Here is a 15729-nt window from a genome sequence, read left to right on the forward strand (position 1 = left end):
CAGCCTTGTGAATCACACTCAGTGTATGACAGTGCACATTGCAATGTCTCGTGCTTCAGTCAGTGTCGGCTGGCAGTCCCGACACTCTACAGAAAGGGGGGGGGGGGGGGCCTTCGTGCGTGCATGCATGCCAGTGTGTTAGAGAGAGAGAGAGTGGCAAATGTCATGTCTATTGGTGTATAGCACCCTACCAGTGCCTGCACTGAATCTGAACTTTGACAATTTTAATCAATTTGGTCCTGTTTTTAACTTTTAGTTTTTATTAGTTTAATTTAATTTTTATTTAATTTTATTGCAGTACATGGAATGAAGCTAGTTGATTGATGTTGTAGAATTACTAGAAATGTTATTGTCCTTGTGTTGATTGTAGGTTGTCAAGTCATTTCCTGTTATAGACCTACTTGTGTGCCACACGCCACTCAACATTTATTATCCAGCCTTTGTCAATGTTAACAATAAAAGGAAACACTAAGTTTGCTTTGCACAAATTGGTAGATGAAATGTTTGATTCTTTTCATAAATACATACATTGTATGTACATGTATACATGCATGTAAATGTTACTTCATTGTAAACCTCTTTTAAAGTGGTGAAGTCATTCAATGTTTGTTGCAGACCCCTTTAAAAGTTTATTGAACTCATGCTTACTGCTGAAGTTGACAATCTTTACTAATTCATCTTTTTACCATTTTGCCTTTTCCGTCAGATTTATGATATGAATACAAGTTTCCTGGAGAGAAAAATGTTGGCATAAAATAGAATCCGCTAACCTGTTGTGAAGTCACACACATTTTGTTGTTTAGATTTATTGCCATTGTTAGCCTTGTGGTGCTGGTTTGTAGTGGTGCCAGGCACACAGACATGCACTTTACAGCTGCTCTTAAGTCCCAACTATGTTTGCCTATCTGTCAGTGTCAGCATACATGTGACCATAAATCCTTAACATGAGTGTGACACTGCTCAATTTGAAGATCAAGATTTTTGCAGATGTAGTCAGAACATTTAAAACCTTTTTTAAATTTTTGTTACAAGATGTCACAATAAAAAGGGTAAATCGCGTTACTGTTCTATTACTTACTGTTAGTGTCAGATTCAGATTGTGAACATGTTTTTATTCATTTGTCTGTTTTCAGTGTTTGCTTTCTTCATTTGGTTTTCATTCTGTCTGTAAATAATTCCCCCTATCTTAAAATGATAGATCCTTGGTTTTCATCAGGAAGCATTTATGGACATTTCTAATTCTAGACATGTAAATTATGCAAGCACTTCCTCTCACTTTCTCTTTCACACACTAAAGATCAACTTTAGGCTGTGCTTAATTCTGGGTTACATGTAGTGATGTATTATGTACTATGCAGGCCTCAAAGTGGTGAGGAGAAACATGTTACTGGCGAGTAGAAATGTTCATCTACTCGACAAATGCGAGTCAAGTTGCTGAAACAAATTGTTGGTTTGGCTAGTAAAGTTTGCTCTCTGGCTTAGCCAGTGGCTAGTACATTTTCAGAATCACTAGCCAATGGCGAGTATTTGTTGGACTTTCAGGGCTGCTATGACGATGTTTGAAAGATTTTTATGGACTGATTTTGTACTAACTTTGGGAACAGGATAGGACTAGGAGCTTCAGCAAAGATATTCCACTGCTACAATATCTTTGCATCTACATTGGAACCCCCTTTTGAGACCTAAAAAACACTGAGAAAATCAGGCCTTAAAAGCGACGGAGTCTTGAAATGGGTGTGAATTTACACAGGTAATGAACTGTCAGTCTTTGGGGGGTCTTCAAAAATAGGTTCGGACCCCGTCCACACAAGTCCAAAGAAGACAAAATTGGGGGTGTTGAAAGAGGGGTCCCACTGTACTTCTCACAGCGCCTACACAGGTCTGAAGAAGACATGGATTGGGGGTGTTGAAAGAGGGGACCCACTGTACTTCTCACAGCGCCTACACAGGTCTAAAGAAGACATGGATTGGGGGTGTTGAAAGAGGGGTCCCACTGTACTTCTCACAGCGCCTACACAGGTCTAAAGAAGACATGGATTGGGGGTGTTGAAAGAGGGGTCCCACTGTACTTCTCACAGCGCCTACACAGGTCTAAAGAAGACATGGATTGGGGGTGTTGAAAGAGGGGTCCCACTGTACTTCTCACAGCGCCTACACAGGTCCAAAGAAGACATGGATTGGGGGTGTTGAAAGAGGGGACCCATGGATTGGGGGTGTTGAAAGAGGGGACCCATGGATTGGGGGTGTTGAAAGAGGGGACCCATGGATTGGGGGTGTTGAAAGAGGGGACCCATGGATTGGGGGTGTTGAAAGAGGGGACCCATGGATTGGGGGTGTTGAAAGAGGGGACCCATGGATTGGGGGTGTTGCGTGGTAGCAAGGAGGAAGGCGATACGAGCCTGCCATTCCACACAGAATGTGGCTTTCCAGGAAAGTGACAGTTACATGGCCTGACCAGGTCAACGCACAGATTGACCAGGAAGATTTATACGAGGGACAGAGGAGGGCTTTGTTGATGGCCGCAGGAGCGGTCATCTATTGTAATGCATTCGGAGAGGTGACATGTCTCGTTTTCTTACCGTTCTCACGAGATCAGTTACAGTTATCTCTCTCTCTCTCTCTCTCTCTCTCTCTCTCTCTCTCTCTCTCTCTCTCTCTCTCTCTCTCTCTCTCTCTCTCTCTCTCTGTATGTATGTCTTTGTCTGTGTCTCCCTCTGAGTCTCTCCGCTTCTGTCTTTCTATGTCTGTCTCTGTCTATGTGTGTGCGTCTCTCTCTCTCTCTCTCTCTCTCTCTCTCTCTCTCTCTCTCTCTCTCTCATCCGACTCCTGGCACACAGGTCAAAGCAGAGGTTAACTTGAGTGCACGTGTACCTAGCAGGAGGGGGGTGATTCGGGTCAGAAGTGGGGTAAAGCACTTTGGTCTTCAGTCTTTGGGTTATAGCTTTCAGTGGAGAAGATGCCAACATGAAATTGCACTATGCTCTACTATTTATTGTCCTTGTCTATCGGACACGAAGAGGGGAAGCTACAATCGCCCCAGGCCATATATATATATATACTCTTCGTTTCCTGAGCCTGGACCACTGAGACGGTTACCTCATAGATCTGTTCTGTAACACCCCCATTCCACACAACCGTTCTTTGTCCCGTTCTCGTACCAACCAAGGAATGCTGCCACAACAATGGAACGCTGCGCAAACGGCCGTTTTTTGGTATCTTTCAGCAGCGTCTGACCATAGTGGCAGCCGTCCTTGGTCGGTAAGGGAACGGGACCTAGAACGGATGTGTGGAATGCGGGTATGACAACTCAGTGTGTGAGAGCGCTACCGTTGCGTTACCGTTGGCGTTGTTTTAAGTTCCTTTAACGATCCAAGCGTTCCGTTACCGATGGATTGAGGTTCCATTACCGTTCATTCTGATCGGGAGGGGAACGGCTAAAAATTTGAACATGCAGCCCAAACTCAGCCGTCCCTACCGACCCTACCGTTCAAAGCAGTTCCGTTAACGATCAGTTACGTTCATTGCGGTTCTCTCCCGATCCCTCCCGTGCCCGCACCGTTCCTTGGTCGGTACGGGAACGGGACCTAGAACGGTTGTGTGGAAAGGGGGTATAAGACTCGACCACCTGGCTTATGGTGGAGACAGCTGGAAGATCTCTGGATATAATTGAAGAGGAGTAGTCTTCCTTTCAGAAAATGTGTACTGTGCCTTGCAGATTACAAATTTGTGCTGTCGGGGCTGGGTAAAGGGAGTGGAGGGTAAGGGGGTGGGGGTGGGTAAGCGAGGGGTAAGAGAGACGAAAGAGAAAACTGGACAGGGAAAAGTCACTGCCTGAAGTATTCAATAAAGCCACACACACAAAAAAAGAAATTACCACATATGCAGATTTTCAATTAATATTTTTGCAAAGTATCTGCACAAGCATGTGTGCCTCTGTGAGTATGTTCGTGGCTGCTTTCATGGGGTGCCTGTATCCTCAGGAGTTTGAGAATTTCTTTCATCTCTCTTTTTCAGACACCGTTGATTAAACGTCATTTTTACAGGACATTTTTTTCCTTATAAGTTGTAGTAGTTTGACCTTATTGTTTTAGGACAAGTAGAGCTCGTTCACCAGTAGCAAAGACTCATTCAGTCCGTCAGTGTGCCTGAGTGTGTGTGATGGGGGGGGGGGGGGTGCTCTCCCGTGACCGGCCACCTGCAATGTACGGACAGGTTTGCACTGGCCCAAGGGTGTTCGTTTATGAGAGGGACTGCTGTAACAGCAAAACTAGTGTGAAACATAAGTAATCAATTTATGCACTTGACTATATTCACAACAGGGACCTATCACTCTTCTTTGCATGTTTTTATGCCTACGGATTTTCAAATACTCTGCAACACATGTAACCCAAATTCAACATGTGCCCGTACAATACCGCTTCTTTTATGAAAACATTGCTTCGGCCATGTAGGTTTTAATCAACCAATTTTCTTGTGTTAAACTATTATCACATGTTGACAAAGTGCCCTGTGATTATTGTATACCGATTAGCAAGAGAAACAAAAATCGGATTTTTTTTCAAGATCGGGTTTGTAAAGACGTAAGAAGTAACTTGGAACCGCACTGAAAGACACCCCAGAAAGGCAGAGGTATCACATTAAAAAACATACTGTATATAATTTATACATTTGGGAAGAAAAGATTGTTTTGTTAAGATTAGGTTTTTGTTTTTAATATTTTACATCACAAACTTCAGATTGATTACTTCTCATTTTCAAATCGAAAACGCGTGCGTTTCTTTTGTGCGCGGGTATTCAAAACTACAACACGCTCTTCTGAAGTGTCACATACACAGTAACCCTAGTTGACAACAGGTAAAGTATTGTCCCACGTCTTGACAAGTGTCACCCACAAACTACCTGGTTGTGGGGAGAATTATGGCCCAGAATATTTGACAATTTTTAATGACGGTAGGACGAAAGGACGCCGACACTAGGAGAATAAGCTCTGAGCGTAAGGTGACAGCAGTAGATGAGACTAAAAGGCTTGGACATGACTGCCATCAACAGTCGGGGTCTGTTGGAGACCGGGGTCCTTGTGTCCTCAGAAGTGGATGGACGGCCATGAATAATGGAACACTGACCAGTGCCAATGACCAGTGTGTGACGGAGAAAGGAAGGAGCACGAGAAAATGTCTGCTACTGAGTGGTCTTGTTAGGGTCACAGGATGGAATAATGGTAGACTTGAGAATATGTAACGTCTGGGGGTTTATGTACGCCTTCCCTGCGGTTTTGTAAGGGGGGGGCTCCGTACTTCGTGTGATGTTTTATAGGCCCAAGAGCGAAATGCGTTAGGCATTACAATGATACGAACAGGGGTACAGTAGAACCGCCCGTTTAAGACCTAAATAAAACGTTACAACTTGAGGTTTAAGGGGGTACATTATTAACACAGGTTAACAATATGAACACAGAGTCCGAAAAAGTAAGGTCTTTAAAATGGGACTTCTTAAAATGGAGGTTCTTCTGTAGTGGGTTTCCACTTTTGGTGAAGGCGGCAAGAGATCTGTAGTTGCTCGGTGATCCCCTGGATGCAGGGATGATTGCGAACGACGCATTCTTGGCGGTTGTCTGTGCTGTAAAGTACAAGGGTTACTAGGCTGGTTTCCGGCAATAGGGGGATGTTTATGATGTAAAGCTCCCGGGGTTTGTCGGTGTGAATTGTTCTGGTGGGTATCCTTGTTTGGCCTTCGTCGTTTAACTCATTGTTCGCGTGTTAGCTGCTACGAGTAGAATGACTGTTAACGCGAATAGCTATTTCATGTTGCAAACGAGATATTTTGTCTCGATTGGCCTTTGTTATAAACTCATTATGTGTGTGTGTTAGCTGCCACGCGTGTAATTGCTATTGTTTCATTTTGCAAAAGAGAAAGTTTGCCTTTGCTGACCCAGCTGTTTAACAGTGCTGAACAAGCATCTTTCATAGCCAACAAGACCTGAGCGGAGTGTTGTCAGTGTTGAGGACGAACAGGAGAGCCCTGGGCCACAGGACAATATTGGGTTGGTCTCTCCCGCTTCGTTTGGTTTGTTTGTTTGTTTGTTTGTTTATTTGTTGCTTAACGTCCAGCCGACTACGCAGAGCCATATCAGGACGAGGAAGGGGGGGATGAAGGGGGCCACTTGTCAAGCGATTCCTGTTTACAAATGCACTAACCCATTACTTGTGTCCCAGCAGGCTTTAGTAAAACTAAATTAATACCTACTGGAAGATTACCAGTTTCCAGTATGTTAAAATAGGCTTAACCTATCTACTGCTGGACTTACATCAGAACACTAACAGATTAAACTATACATGAATCGCGAGACAAGCGGCAAGAGAAGAGATTTTTGGAAAAAATACAGGTGAATGAGCAAGAAGGCAGAAAAAAGAAAAGAATTCGTTTGGGTCAGGGTTACGTGCGACAGAACTTTAGAGTTAGCACACGTTTTGGACGTTTGTGTGTGTGTGTGTGTGTGTGTGTGGGGGGGGGGGGGGGGGGGGGGGTTGAGAGAGTTTGCAGGGTTGCGAGCTGTCAAAAGTGTGTGTTTGGGGCATCGTATTACTATTTTTTTAACAGATTGACAAGAAGAAGCGTTGTTTAGTCTACATTAGGCTATACAAATGTTGCGAAGAAGAACATTTTCTCATAACAAATTTGGAAGAACCAAACACAAGCAGACACTTGTACAGCCACACAAATCCCCCAACCCCTTCACATCAATCTACATTACTTGCAGTTGCACTCCCTCCCCCCTCTCTCTCTTACCTCTCCCCCTCTCTCTCTCTCTCTCTCTCTCTGATAGTACCATCTCTTTCATCTCAAATCAATGTTTAGGCCAAAAAAAAAAAATTGTCTGTTTCTGGTCACCTGACCGACCCTAAATTTCGGCGCCGACCCTAAACTTTTTTTTTTCCAAACTCAAAAATTATTTTTTTTTTTTGGTAGTAAAGGACAGGGTGAGAAAATGAACAACAAAAACGTGTGAAAACGAAAGTCCGCTGACGATTTGTAAATGTGTTGAGTGTCTTGTCTCTATGTATAGTGAATCCAGTCTCTTTGCGCAATTTTTAAAGTTAGTTTTATTGGTCTACATTTGGGGTAAAAAAAAAAATTAAAAAAAAAAATCCCTACCTACCGACCCTATTTTTTTTAGCCATGTTACCAGAAACAGACAATTTAATTTTTTGGCCTTACCCTGTGCTCCTGTGAGAAAAACCGAGAGCCTTTTTTCTTGACCACAAACATTATTGGGCAATGTGTTTGTCCATTTGACAAAGGGCTTGTTTGAGCTGTGCTTTCCTTGATTCGCGGTCCCCCCGACCAGTATAATAATGAATACAGCCCTGAATGTTTGACAGAGCAGTTGCAATGATTGCTGAATTTCTCTTCGAGAGTTTTAACGCTTTTGGTGTTTAAGCGTGCCAAGTAGCAGAAAAAGGTAGAAATCGAGACAAGCGAGAAAAACTAAGCAATAGATATAACACCAGACACGCAAGAGAAAACACCTGACAACAAAAATGAAAAGAAGCGTTGAATGATCAAGGATTGTATTTCGTGAAACATTGTGACATTCAGCAATTCAAAGGACGTGCCAACGGAAATAATCACGAGACGAAATGGTTGATGAGTTGAAGGAGGGATGAGGCCAGACAAGGGGGAGGGGGGGGGGGGGAGGATAACAAGAAAACATACCCCAAAGTGACGAGAATGAAGTGTCCTTGTGCGAAACAGTCGGCGACACAAAACCAGGTTAATGGAGATTCAAATAAAGGCAAACGGAATTTGTTGTCCCCTTTTGCATGAAGTTAAAAAGGACGTACATGGGACACGTAGGTGAAAGTGACAATGCATTCCACACCACCCCAAGTTTGACCTTTTAGCAGCGTAATATTGAGGCTTGAAATTGAGATCTTCAACAAGTATTTATTATGCTGAAGCACGCATTGTTTCTTTGCTGGGACATTCGGGGTATGATTAACATTTGTAATAGGAAAACCAGACACGAACACACGCACGCTCGCAAGTAGACAGACAGACACACACACACGCACGCACGCACGCACGCACGCACGCACGCACGCACGCACGCACGCACACACACATACACGCACACACACACACACACACACCACACACACAAACACACACACACACACACACACACGGATGTTCTGCTTTTGCTCTAACTGCTCGTGCTGTCAAAACTGAGCGTGTCACAACATTATTTACAATGTGTTGAGCAGCAGTAAACAAGTCAGTAAGAACTGATCACATGTTAATCTAAGTAAACAAGTAATCACGTGTTCATGAATATTTCGCCCTGCGGCGTGTAAAGGGACAACTGGTATGTAGAATCCTTCATGACTGCAAAAAGTGAAAGAGAGTACATTCACACAAGCTTTCGTCAAAGTGTTTTTTCTCGCCAATGTCGATTAAGCGCGGTGTTCACAGTACGGTGAGCACAAGCTTTCGTCAAAGTACTGTTTTTCTTGAGCACCAAGCTGGTAATGAAAACTTCTGAAACCAATTGCACATACATTTATATTACTGAGAAATGTTCATTTCATAAAAATGAGGCGTGCATAGCGTGGTCGATCCGGTTGCATTTTGCATCAATGCATGGGTTTTGGCCTTGGTGGCAACAGACTGTTCTGCAATTCTATCCCACTGCTTCATAGCCCATCAAATTACCTCCCTTCCCCCCCTCTTTGTTTCCCCCGATCAAAGAGCGGAAAATGATCACCAGGCATGCGTGGAATGCGGTTCCGGTTATTGGCAGAGGAACGAAGCCAGTTGTCCATCGCAGTGGACAAAGAAGCAAGCTTGGGTCGGTCGGTGCATTGGGGGGACAGTGTGTATTCCCTTTGTTGTGGACACTGGTCAATCAGCTGGTGTATGTGTTTTTGGCTGAAGATCAAGCTTGGTGCGGGAGGGGGGGGGGGGGGCGGTATCAGAGAGATTGAGTGTCAGGGGTACGTATGTATTACGTTTTGTTTTATAGATTGAGGACTTGTGCAGGGTCAATTCTGTGGGTTTCGAAAACATTTTTTTTCGATTTTCGAGTTCGATATATACATCTTGTTTGAGGTGTGTTGCAAATACATCACTTTGCATTACAAGTATCGTCAAAAGTTGTCTACACATCCTGACGACATCTCGTTGGTTGTGCTTATTCCCCCCCAACATCCCTCCGCCCCCCCCCCCCCCACACACACACACTTCAAGAAGCAGCTCTTTCGTTCAGGCTCCAAACCCCCAGCAATGTCATCCTTTCTGGGCCTCAATGACACAATCGCCCCACCGATCACTTCAAGTTGTGGAATATCCGTTGGACCTGTTGCACACTCACACTTTTTTCAAATCTGCTATTGAGACAAGATTGAGTCACACGACCGCTGACCCCTCCCACCCCCCTGACCCCCTCCTACCCCCGTCTTAGTGTCGGTGCACTTCCTCCAGTACAAAGCTGACGAAGCAGGTGTGACTGACGGGGGAGAAACTGCTAAGCTGTTCCCATTTTTGACTCACATGCGAAGCAAAAGTGAGTCTATGTACTCACCCGAGTCGTCCGTCCGTCCGGAAAACTTTAACGTTGGATATTTCTTGGACACTATTCAGTCTATCAGTACCAAATTTGGCAAGATGGTGTATGATGACAAGGCCCCAAAAAACATACATAGCATCTTGACCTTGCTTCAAGGTCAAGGTCGCAGGGGCCATAAATGTTGTCTAAAAAACAGCTATTTTTCACATTTTCCCCATTTTCTCTGAAGTTTTTGAGATTGAATACCTCACCTATATATGATATATAGGGCAAAGTAAGCCCCATCTTTTGATACCAGTTTGGTTTACCTTGCTTCAAGGTCAAGGTCACAGGAGCTCTTCAAAGTTGGATTGTATACATATTTTGAAGTGACCTTGACCCTGAACTATGGAAGATAACTGTTTCAAACTTAAAAATTATGTGGGGCACATGTTATGCTTTGATCATGAGACACATTTGGTCACATATGATCAAGGTCAAGGTCACTTTGACCCTTATGAAATGTGACCAAAATAAGGTAGTGAACCACTAAAAGTGACCATATCTCATGGTAGAAAGAGCCAATAAGCACCATTGTACTTCCTATGTCTTGAATTAACAGCTTTGTGTTGCATTACCTTGGATGACCTTGACCTTGGGTCAAGGTCACATGTATTTTGGTAGGAAAAATGTGTAAAGCAGTTCTTAGTGTATGATGTCATTGCTAGGTTTAGTTATTTGACCTTGACCCTGAAGGTCAAGGTCATGTAAAGGTCAAGGTCAAGCATGTGAGTCGTATGGGCTTTGCCCTTCTTGTTCTTCTGCATATTCCGATTATGCAGGCCGGTGAAGAGTGTTGTAGGTGTGCGTGACGCAAGGGACGATGTTGAGAATAATATTTTATGTTCGTACTTTGGGTGTTTATTCCATTGGTTGTGTGTGTGCGCGCGTGTGTGTGTGGGCGAGCGTGTGTGTGTGTGTGAATATATAGTTCTCTCTCTCTCTCTCTCTCTCTCTCTCTCTCTCTCTCTCTCTCTCTCTCTCTCTCTCTCTCTCTCTCTCTCTCTCTCTCTCACCCCCCTCACATTACGTTATGTGCGACTAACGTTAGAAATTGCATTGTGGTTGCCCTGTCCTTTGATGTTTAAACACAGTTTGGCAAATAGTTTTAATATCCTGTCTTTTTTTTGCCGTGTCATGATCCTGATCGGTTATGACTTTATAAAACAAGCATTATAAAACCATTTCCCAATTGTGGACCTGAAACTTGTACCTGCACATGAATAGCCGTCAAACCCTCCACTTGCCCGGTGTAACACGAGAAAATTACTCCCACGAGATTTTTACTCCGGAGTAAACATTTCGTACGAAAAAGTTACTCCCTTTACGAAAAAAGCACTCCCCCATTGCACGAGAAAATTACTCCCCAAGACAGGTGAGTTCCGAGTAAAAATTTCGTACAAAAATGTTACTCCCCTGACGAATAAATAACGAATAAATTACTTCACCCCAACACGAGCAATTTAACTTCCCATGCCAGGTGTACGACATTTTTACTCCCTTGTCCCCTGTTAGTCTTGGTGGTGGAAGGGGTGGAGGGAGGGTAGCGCGACATTCGTTTGCGCGAGATCACTTATTGGCATTATCCCTTCGCCCGCATCCCATTTTTGCGTACGAGATTTTTACTGGAAGTAAAAAAAATGGGGAGTAAAAATTTTGTGGAGGGAGTAATTTTTGTGTGCCTTGGGGAGTTCTTTTCTCGTACGAAAAGTGTACTCGGAGTAAGAATTTCGTACGAAATATTTACTCCGGAGTAAATTTTTCGTGGAGTAAAAATTTCGTGTTACACCGGCCCCTCTCGAGACATGCAGGTGTAATGTACCTGTATGATCGTGTGTGAGTCATGTTTTCGCAAAAGAAAAAGAAAAGAGCAGCAAAAATTGGAGGGAGTTTTGAAGGACACTAGGTTCATGAGATTACGACCAAGCTGCACAAATCGACATTTGTTTTTTCTCTCACTAAATATATACTGCGGGTCCGGTGGAGAGATCTATATGAGTCAGCGTGTGTTTATTGACGCAACAAACTTTTACCGTTCAGGACTCAAGGGCATGACATTTTGTCTGTTAACGTAACACACGCTTATACCCAAAGACCCCCGCGGACATGGGATTATCTGTGAAATCATGAAGATAGAGTGAACAGTTGTTGTATTTGAAGTGAAGTTTTGCGTAGCGGCTTTAGAGCACAAGCATACTATTTCCTGTATTGAGACAGCTGGTTTATACCTCCTAGACAGGCTAATGCATTTTGGGTGGATCTGCCCGTTGAAATCATTCATGAATAACGACCAATTCCACAGAACATAATTATATTCTAATATAATGTTCTGTGACCAACTCCAACGGCATCTGAAGTTTTGTGATTGACACTGAACGTGAATACTATTCAAGGCTAACGGCTTTTATTAAGCATGTACTATCATGATAGCACAGTACTGTACAGTGCATGTCGTGTTTTTCCTTTCGTCACTCTCAGTCGCAAAGGAGACACAACGATTTGTGTAGGTTCTGTAGATTTATTAACAGCTGGAACAACGGTGACAATATCTCTCAGCACAGTGTAAGAAAGAACAAGTGCAAGACTGGTAAAGAACAACAATACGTGTGCGCAGCCCTACTTATATAGTTAATGGACATACGAGAATATTCGGGAAACATCGACACTAATCTGGTTAGATCTACACAGTTCCGTCTGTTCGATGAGCGTCTACGCTTACGTCATGAGTGACTGCGCACTTAATCAAAGTAAGTTCTATAATGTTCTATATCCTTCCATTCGATTCCAGTGGTATCTAGCGATCTCCACAACACCTCCCCACTTAAACTGATGCTACTCCTCAAGCATCAACAGCAAAGTCTCTCTGTGGGTTTGCGTGTTCTCTTTGACCGTCTTGGATTGTCTGGTCCATACTCTGGAACGGATGGAGTACCTTTGGGTTTGGTCTGTCTCCGAGTTTGTGGCACAGTTTCCAAGATCTCCATGGGGTGATCTGTTACAAGTTCAGAAACAGTGTCCACTTCCTCACCAGGTTCATTGTCTTCCTCAGTGGTGTAGCGTGGCTGTAGCTGTTCCCAGTGTCGTCTCCATACTGGACCATGAGGAATGACCATGACGTTGAAGTAGCGAGTACCCAGAGACTTCTTGATGACTGCTGGTACCCATCGGGGTTGTTTGTCTCGGCGAGGTCCATGGTACAGAGCATACACAGGATCTCCGGCCTTGTACTGTCTGGTTACCTTGACGACAGCTTTCAAGTCTGGAGTCATCTGAGACTTGGATGCCTCCTTGTGGATTTGGCTGTAGTTCCTTTCTGCAGCCGTGAGAGTCTTGGACACGTTGGCGATTGGGCGCTCGCTTCCATCTGGATAGCGATGAAATACTACTGCTCCAATTCCAACGTTGGACGCGTCACAAGCTAGTCCCAAAGTCTTGTTTGGATCGAAGTGTACCAGAACTTGATCCGAGGAAAGCACATTTTTCAACTGTTCAAATGCTGCCTGTTCCTCATCTCCCCACTTCCAGGGGTTCGCCTTCTTCGTCAGGCGGTAGAGCGGCTCTACCATGCTGGCCAGGTTAGGGATGAACTTCCCGTAAAACTGAACTGAGCCCAAGAAAGACTTCAAGCTTGAGACGTCCGTAGGGGCTGGCATTTTCAAAACTGCCTCGACCTTCGATCCTTTAGAGATCCCTTCGGCCGATAAGGTATGTCCAAGGTATTCCACACTGGCTTGTGCGAACTCGCACTTTTCACGACGACATCTGAGTCCTTTGTCGTTCAGACGAGTGAGCAAACGTTCCAGATTGCTCAGGTGGTCGTTGGCGTCCTTCCCGCTGACGAGTATATCATCTTGGAAGACGGCAACACCAGGTAGATCACAGGTCAGGTTTTCCATGATCTCTTGAAAGTAACCAGGTGCTGACTTTATCCCGAAAGGAAGTCGTTGCTGCAGGAGTACCCCACGGTGAGTGCTGAGGGCTAGCCTGCGTTGACTCTCTGGTGCCAGCTTGATCTGGTTGTAGGCATCAGCAAGATCGATCTTGGTGTATCCGAATCCACCTCCTAGCTTCTGCATCAGTTCCTCTGGGAGTGGCAATGGATGACGGTGATCTTCAAGCTGATCATTGATGCCCACTGAGTAGTCACCACAGATCCGTAGCTTGGGCTTCAGGGTGCCCGAGGTTTGTGCCTTACGAATTGGTACCACTGGCGTTCCGTATTCGTTGAACTGGACTGGCTTCCAGACTCCTTTGGCGATGCCTTCTTCGTAGCCTTTGGCGAGGTCATCACGAAGAGCGAAAGGTACCGGACGTGCCTTGTGAAAAACCGGCTTCGCATCAGACTTGAACTTCACGTCCAGTTCGAAGTCCTTGAGACATCCCAATTCTTGTTTGAAGAGATTTGGGAATTTATCAGACAGTCTGTGACAATCTCGTTGCAGGGCAGCATAAGGCGCGTTGGAGGTCGCTGGATGCGTAGGTTTTGCACCCTCACTCTTTGCGTGACTCTCTATGCTCCTCAGTCCTAGAGCATTGTCCACAGAAATTCCCAGAGTCTGGATTGCGTTGCGTCCTAGCAGATTCAGATGAGGAATCTTGGTGACGATGTACGGAATTGAGCTTTGCTTACCAGTCACTGGATCCTTGGTTTGGCCCATGAAAGTTCCCAGCACGGGCAGGTCGTGCTTGCTGGCAGACTCGTAACGATGTGTGACGTCATCCAGCTTCGGTTTTCCTAGTTGTCTCCAGACCGGAAGAGAAACAAAATTTCCTGTAGTTGCGGTGTCCAGTTCCATGGTGAACTGTCGGTCCTGGATTGTTATGGGTACATCCAACCTAGGAGTATCTTGGGGAACTTCACCGAGGATCGCGTTGACAAGCTCTGCTTTCGTGACTCTCTTCACGGAAGCCTGGGAATGTCGTTCCCGATTCTGATGTTGCTTTTTTCTACAGACAGCTTCCAAATGTCCTGTGACGTCACAGTATCGGCATTTGGCTTCTTTGTAGGGGCAGTCTGTTGCTTTGTGGGCCTTTCCACATCGGTAGCACTTCCTGTCTGTGGAATTAGACTGCTTGTGGTTCTTTCGTGGACCCGTAGTCTTGTTCTGGTGGACCTTGTTGACTGGCATGGTCTTGGAACCGTAGACAGTTTCCTTGGCAACCTTCGCTGCGTCTTCAGTCTCAATCGCGACTTGGACAGCACGTGCGAAATCCAGCTCTGTGTCCTTGATCTTGAATAGAGCCTTTAAGACAGCCTCATTGTTGACAGAACATATGAATCTCTGTCTCAGAGCTTCGTCTTGTGGGTTTTTGATCGAAGGAAAGTCACAGGTAGTGGCGTCTTGGCGTATGCGCGCTGCTAACTCCTGGAGAGTTTCGCCTGGCTTCCGTTTCATGTCACTCCAGAACTTGAAACGTTCTCGCACTATGAAGAGTTTCGGGTCGAACTGTTCTTTCATGAATTTGACAATCTCGTCCATTGTCAAACTGTTGATGTCCTTGGGCGGATTTTGCTGAGTAGCCAGATTTGCCAGTTGTTTGTAGACCGTAGCAGTCTGATTCGTCAAGAAAACTTGAGCCTTGCGCTGCTCCGGCACGGAGTTGGCGACCACAAACGTGCAAAATCTTGACCAGTAGTCAGGCCACAGTTCCGATGTTGCATCAAACGCAACAAAAGATGGGATTGCAGCTGCCTGTGTAGTAATGGGAAAACGTAGATTCGAAGCACTCGGATCGTCGTAGCTTTCCTCCCTGGCAGAAGCTGCGGCACCACTGAACACTTTCATCATCATCTCCATCTGGTGCATTTGTTGCTCCATATCTTCCTTGTGCTGGCGTTGCTGTTGCTCCAACTGCTCCCTTAGAAGCGTTATCAGCTGCTCTGTTTCCGTCATTTTGCAGTAATAAGTCACTCCGAATAGACAAGGGAAGTAACTGTCGACGACGCCAGTTGTCGTGTTTTTCCTTTCGTCACTCTCAGTCGCAAAGGAGACACAACGATTTGTGTAGGTTCTGTAGATTTATTAACAGCTGGAACAACGGTGACAATATCTCTCAGCACAGTGTAAGAAAGAACAAGTGCAAGACTGGTAAAGAACAACAATACGTGTGCGCAGCCCTACTTA

At 44.9% G+C, this 15729-nt stretch overlaps 1 protein-coding gene across 7 annotated transcripts in view; it reads left to right on the forward strand.

Annotated features, from left to right (window-relative positions):
• The window catches only part of LOC138965417 (SLIT-ROBO Rho GTPase-activating protein 3-like), a 181007-nt gene that overhangs the window by 70694 nt on the left and 94584 nt on the right, over positions 1–15729 (forward strand). The window lies entirely within an intron of this gene.

The sequence above is a fragment of the Littorina saxatilis genome, linkage group LG4, assembly GCF_037325665.1.
Source record: "Littorina saxatilis isolate snail1 linkage group LG4, US_GU_Lsax_2.0, whole genome shotgun sequence".
Lineage (NCBI taxonomy): Eukaryota > Metazoa > Mollusca > Gastropoda > Littorinimorpha > Littorinidae > Littorina > Littorina saxatilis.